The sequence below is a fragment of the Gossypium hirsutum genome, chromosome A10, assembly GCF_007990345.1.
Source record: "Gossypium hirsutum isolate 1008001.06 chromosome A10, Gossypium_hirsutum_v2.1, whole genome shotgun sequence".
Classification (NCBI taxonomy): Eukaryota; Viridiplantae; Streptophyta; class Magnoliopsida; order Malvales; family Malvaceae; genus Gossypium; species Gossypium hirsutum.
Genome location: NC_053433.1, coordinates 15,631,444 through 15,637,800, shown reverse-complemented (window position 1 = coordinate 15,637,800; position 6,357 = coordinate 15,631,444). Strand labels below are relative to the sequence as shown.

At 32.5% G+C, this 6,357-nt stretch overlaps 1 non-coding gene across 1 annotated transcript; it reads right to left on the bottom strand.

Annotated features, from left to right (window-relative positions):
• Positions 1–1,127: 1,127 nt before the first annotated feature.
• Positions 1,128–1,233, bottom strand: LOC121208788 (small nucleolar RNA R71). The gene has a single exon (XR_005903912.1). It is a non-coding gene; the product is annotated as a small nucleolar RNA R71 (small nucleolar RNA).
• Between the last annotated feature and the right edge of the window lie 5,124 nt (positions 1,234–6,357).

The following is a 6,357-nucleotide window of genomic DNA, read 5'->3' as shown; positions in this document are numbered from 1 at the left end:
GGTTTTAATTAGAAAGAAATTTCCATTAATCAACCTAGAGACAGTTACTCTCACTCTCGAAAGAGATATTAGCATAATTTAGGGATTCCTACAGATCAAGATGCAAAGTGAAAATATTGCCTAATTTAGATTGATAATGACAAATGAAATCTAGGTGAAATCTCTCCTGGGTATTGTTTCGCTACTTGGTTGCTTACTCGATTATTTTTTTTTGATTTGCTCTTATCATGTTCGTTAATTAATTAAATTTGTTAATTTTATTTTTAATTAATCACTCGAATTTATTGGTTAAATAATAGAAGAATGGTAATTACTAGTACCTTTACTCTTCATGGGAATGATATCTTTGCTCGTTGTAGCTATACTATAAATTGATAGGTGCACTTGCCTTAGCTAGATTTTTAGTTGGTTTATGACTGCGCCAAATTTTTTGGTGCCGTTACCTGAGATTAAAATATTAGGAAAATTTTATTTCTATTACTTTAGCCATTTTTATTTTTTATTTTTAATTTAATTTTTATATTTTAATTTTTCTTTTGTTTGATTCTGATAGGTTCTTTTGGTTTATGACTAGAGGAAACTCGTTGGAACCATTAGTGTTTGATAGTGAAATTGAAAAGACTGCTCACAAAAATCTAGAGAGGTTAGAAAAGCAAATCAAAGTCAACAGAACTTAATAGATGATCAATAGGAAAAGGATATTACTATAGAGATAGATGATAATGAAAATAATCAGTAGCCTCTTGTGCCTCTTGCTCCTCGTACTATGTTTGATTATGATAAGCCTACTCTAATTGGGGCCAAATCGAGTATCGTCAGACTAACTATTAATGCAAACAATTTTGAGCTAAAGCCAAACACAATTTAGATGGTACAACAATATGTCTAGATTGATGGGTTACAATATGAAGATTTGAATGTTCATTTTGACTAACTTTCTACATATTTGCGACACATTCAAGATTAATGGTGTTTCTGCTAATGCCATATGCTTACGATTGTTCCCATTCTCTTTGAGGATCAAGGAAAAAAAGTGGTTGAATCCATTTCCACGGGGTTCTACCATGACTTAGGATCAGATGATTGAGAAGTTTCTACTAAAGTACTTCCCACTGACTAAAACAACTAAGTTGAGGAACGACATCTCTTCTTTTGCTCAAATTGAGGTGGAGACATTATATGATGCAGGAGAGAGATTAAGTATCTTTTAAGAAGGTGTCCTCATCATGGGTTACATTTGTGGTTACAAGTTCTAACCTTTTACAACGGTTTAAATCCCTCGAGTAGGCAACTAATTGATGAAACAGCTGGCGGAACATTGAATAATATGACACCTGAGGCAACTCAAGAGTTTATTGAAGATATGACACTGAATAACTATCAGTGGCAAGTCATGAGAACAAAACCGATTAAAGTAGCCGATGTTTTTAATATAGATGCAGTTGATATGTTGGCAAGTCAGGTGGAAGCCCTGAGTAAAAAGATTGATGCTTTGAATTGCAATAACCCAATGAATCTAGTAATGCAATGTGATGCAATTGGAGCGGGGGTAATCAGTCTGAAATGTTTACCCTTCGGCTCTAACATAAATAATGAGCAAGTCAACTTTATGTGTAACAATTCTAGACCTCAAAATAACCCCTATATCAATAACTATAATCAAGGAAATTTTTCTTGGGGTGGTTAAGGTAATCAAAAGTCACAACCCCCTCTAGGTTTTCAGCAACCTTATCAGCATGAAAAGAAACTGAACCTTGAGAAGATGTTAGCTAAGTTTATTTTGGTGTCCAAAACTTGATTTCAAAACACTGAGACAACTCTGAATAATCAGCAAGCATTGATTCAAGGGCTTGAAAATAAAATTGAATAGTTTGCTAAAATGGTTTCAAAAAGACAATAAGGTAGCTTACCTAGTAACACTGAAACTAACCCAAAAGAGCAAGTCCATGCAATCATTGTTCAAAGCATGGAAGGGTTATTCAATCCTAAAACGAAGTTGAATCGAGAAGCTGTTGAGAAAAATGTTGGGTTGAGGAAAGCAAGAAAGAGCATAAGTCAGTGGTTAGAGAACACAAACCACGAATTCCATATCTGACAACATTAAAGCAAGACCGCATAAAAGAACAATATGGTAAATTTCTTGAGGTTTTAAAAAAATTGCATATTAACTTACCTTTTTTAAAATTCTTTCGCAAATACCCAAATATGCAAAAGTTTTCAAGGAGTTGTTAACAAATAAAAGAACGTTAGACGACTTGTCAACTGTGGAACTTAATAAGGATTGCTCGGGCATTCTCCAAACAAACTACCCAACAAACTTAAAGATCCAAGGAGTTTTACTATTCCTTGTCTTATTGGTAGTTTAAATGTTGAAAAAGCTTTAGTTGATTTGGGGGCTAGTATAAATGTTATGCCTTCAAACAACTTGGTCTCAGGGAACCAAAACCCACTAGATGAATATTCAATTAGCTAAAAAATCAATTAGGTATCCTAGGGGTATTATTGAAGATGTACTTGTTAAATTCAATAAATTTATATTCCTTGATGATTTTGTTATATTGGACATGGATGAGGATATTGAGGTACCCATGATCTTAGGTTGACCATTTTTAGCTACTGCCAGAACTGTTATCGATGTGGGTAGTGGTGAACTTGTGCTGAATGTAGGTGATGAATAGGTTAATCTTCAAGCATGTGAATTTGTTAAAGTTCCTAGGGAGCGGTATGATACTCGTTATTCTATTAATGTTAGTAATCATGTGACTTGACATTCTTTACAGGAATTTACTAATTAATACGTGTTCGAACAATATCCATCTCAAGGTGAAAAAAAAATCAAGGGACAACTAGAGAGTGAATGGTATAGCTTAATGGATTAGATGAATGATGAGCAAAGGCTGATGAGAACCCAAGGATTGTCAAAGAAATAACTAAGCAATGCCATAGTGTGCATGTAAAAAGGACAAACAAATTCAAAGTTAGAAACAAAGTGCTACTAGATAAATCAGATCCACGAATGTTCCCTTCAAAGCTTAAGTCAAGAGGGTCGAACTCATTTGTGGTATAGAACGAATTTCCATTCGAAACCATTGAGGTAACACACCGTGATTTTGACACATTGAAGATAAACAATCATCGTCTCAAACTTTAATTTTGTTGTAATGCTGATAATGAAAGAAAAGAGCTCCAGCTCCAAGATCCACCTTAACCATTAGCTTGAAAAGGGAAGTTGAGCTTAGACTTAAAATGCAACCCGAGTATATTTTTATTTTATTTTATTTTATTTATGTTGCATGCCTAGTACACTTATTTTTTATTTTTACATAAAAAATTGAAAAACAAATTGATCCACATGGTCTAGGGTGATCCACACGGCCGTATGTGACACATGGCCTAGACATACGAACGTGTCACAGGCCGTGTGAAAACTAGAGCTAAATTTTTCAATTTTCTTTTAACATATATAGGCACAGAGTGTTACATAGCCTGCAACATGACCGTGTGACCTACACGGCCTGGCACACGGGTGTGGAAGAAACGAACAAACACCTTACATAGTCGTGTGGGACACTCGACCTGGACACATGAGCATGTTCTAAGCCGTATGGATACTGGACTTATTTTTACCTATTTTTTTTAATCACACGGTCTGGGTGATTCCCCACGACCGTGTGACACACATGGCCTGGCCACACTACCATGTGGCTCACATAGCCATGTAATTTTTTTTCCTCTTTAAAGATATTTTTTTTCTTTTTTCTTTTGTCTTTTTTTTCCTTTGTTCCTCCCTACCCCAAGCCCTATTTTTATTTATTTATTTATTTTTATTTTTTAGATTTATATATTTTATTTTATTATGCACTTTTTTGTTATGCTTTTTCAATTTTTTTTCTAGTTTGTAATTTGTTTATCTTATTTATTTTTATCTATTTTCTTATTAATTTGCTCAAAAATGTACTTCATTTAGAATTTCCCACGATTCCAATTTTCCCTATTCCGGCGAATTCATCCATATTCAGGGCAATTTTAGTTCACTACCTCCCTTATGATATTATGCTTATTATGTCTATATATATTTGTACATTGAGGACAATGTACATCTTAAGTGTGGGGAGGTTATTTATATGTTTATGCGATAAATTCCCTGAATTGTTTTTTAGTAATTTTCTCATAGCTACCATTAAAGTAATTTTTTTAATTTAAAATTTATATTGATTTTATTTTAGAATATTTTGTGGATTTTTTTTGCATTATTTGATTTATACTTTAAGACACGGGAGAGTAAAGGATGGTAAGTTTTTTTCAGAAATTATTGTTTTAGGTTGTCTCCCTGAATTGAAGAATTATCTTGAAATTTTAAATTTGCAAGTTTATCATCAAAACCATAATTTTGTGTGAGCTTTTGAGCCTATAGAGCATATATTTTTTGTGCTCATTTATTTTTTGGTTGTGATTATGTCAACTTCATTTTTTATTTTAGAACTTACTTCGCTTATGCATGTCAATACCATATTATTGATTTGATATACTGAGATGATAGATGCAGTTAAAATTTACCCCACTTAACCTTTAAAAAGCTTACATGTTGTATTATCCATTAGCAAACCCCGTTGATCATAAAACATTTGTTTCTCACCCCATTTATGTTAATCTGTAACTCATATTTATGTTGTGAATTATATCTTTTATTGAATCTCTTTTTGTCGAGATTTGCTTTGGTTAGTTGCCTAACTATGTTCCATCATTTGTATTGTTGAATTTTTTTTTGCAAAAAAAAATAGTGATAAAAAATAAAAATATATATAAAAAAAATTTGATTGAGCTTGAATCGTTAGTTTCATACCATGTTGAAAAGCTCATTTTTTTAGTATTTATTTCTTGTTGATATGAAGTTTTTTTTAATTCAGCAATTGATTTTTTTTTCTAGTTTGGTAACTTATCAACTCGACTCTGATTATAACCAACTTTTATGAAATTTTCCATACCTTAGCCTAAGCCACATTACAAGCTTATAAACACCTCTTGATTGGTGTGTCATCTCATTCTATAATGGTGGAGATTTGATTTTTAAGCAAGTCTATGGTAATAGCATTTCTCGTTTAACTATTGAGTGCACATTATTTGAACCTTAAACACTTGGAGTGCTTTAAGTGAATCTTTAGTGAGGATTTTATTTCTTATTGAGTTTGAATTTCATGTAATTTTTGAGATACGGGAGATGCCTAATGTTTTTAAATCTTTAAATTCTCTGCTTGGATTGCTTATGCTGTTTAGTGTTGTTTTAGTGTGAATTTCCAATGCATGATTATCTATAAATTGTCCTAAGACATTATTGGTGAAAATAATAAATTGAGAGAAGTTAACTTGATTGTGGGTTGAGGATTTTGCTTGAGGACAAGCAAATGCTTAAGTGTGGGGATATTTGATAAGTGTCAAAAGTAACATATTTTATCCTCATTCTTAATGCGTTTTTGGATGACTATTCAATGTAAATGGTGAATTTTATGCTCTTAATCCTTTAAATTCATGCTTTTTCACTTAAGAGAGCATTTGGGAGTAAAAGGAGTGAAAAATGAGATAAAATCGAAAAATCAAAACGAGTTATAGGAGCCACACCGGCTAGGCCATTCTACACATCCTGAATACACGGCTGTGTGAGCCACATAGGTTGTAACATGGCCATGTGGCAGGTTGTATCGATTTCATGAATTGCATTCTGGACAGCAGGAAAACGTAATTTTTAGGGTTTTTGGGCATTTTGAGACCTATATATGACAAAAATAAGAAGATATGAGGGAGTCGTCATAAAATACTCAAGAAAACAACTCGAAAAACACCATTGAAGTGGATTCTGAAGCAGATTTCCATCAAGATTGAAGATTTCCTTTTGATTTCTTTGGAGATTATTATGAGTTTCTTTGTTTCTTTTGGATGTTTTTACTTGCAAGCATAAACTAATTTTCTAAATACCTAGAGGATTTAGGGTTTAGGATTTAGGGTTTTAGGGTTTAGTGTTTAGGGTTTATGGTTTATGGTTTATGGTTTAGGGTGAACCTTATGATGGATTTTATCGTTTGATTTTTATTTTACGCAATAAATACTTAGATCTTGTTCTCAATCATGTGTGTTTACTTCTTGGTTTAATATTTCTAAACTATTGATCCATGTTTGATGTAACAGCCTGTTTTTCAGTGGTGTCGAAAATAGTGGTTTCAGGACAACAAATCCAACCAGTAAGTTCGTATAATTAGTATTTAAATTATACGAGTCAATAGTAATTTTATAATGAATTTTGATTTGAGCAATTTTAACCAATTGAATTAAAGTTAGTATAAGTAGTTCGGTTCAAAAGTCAAG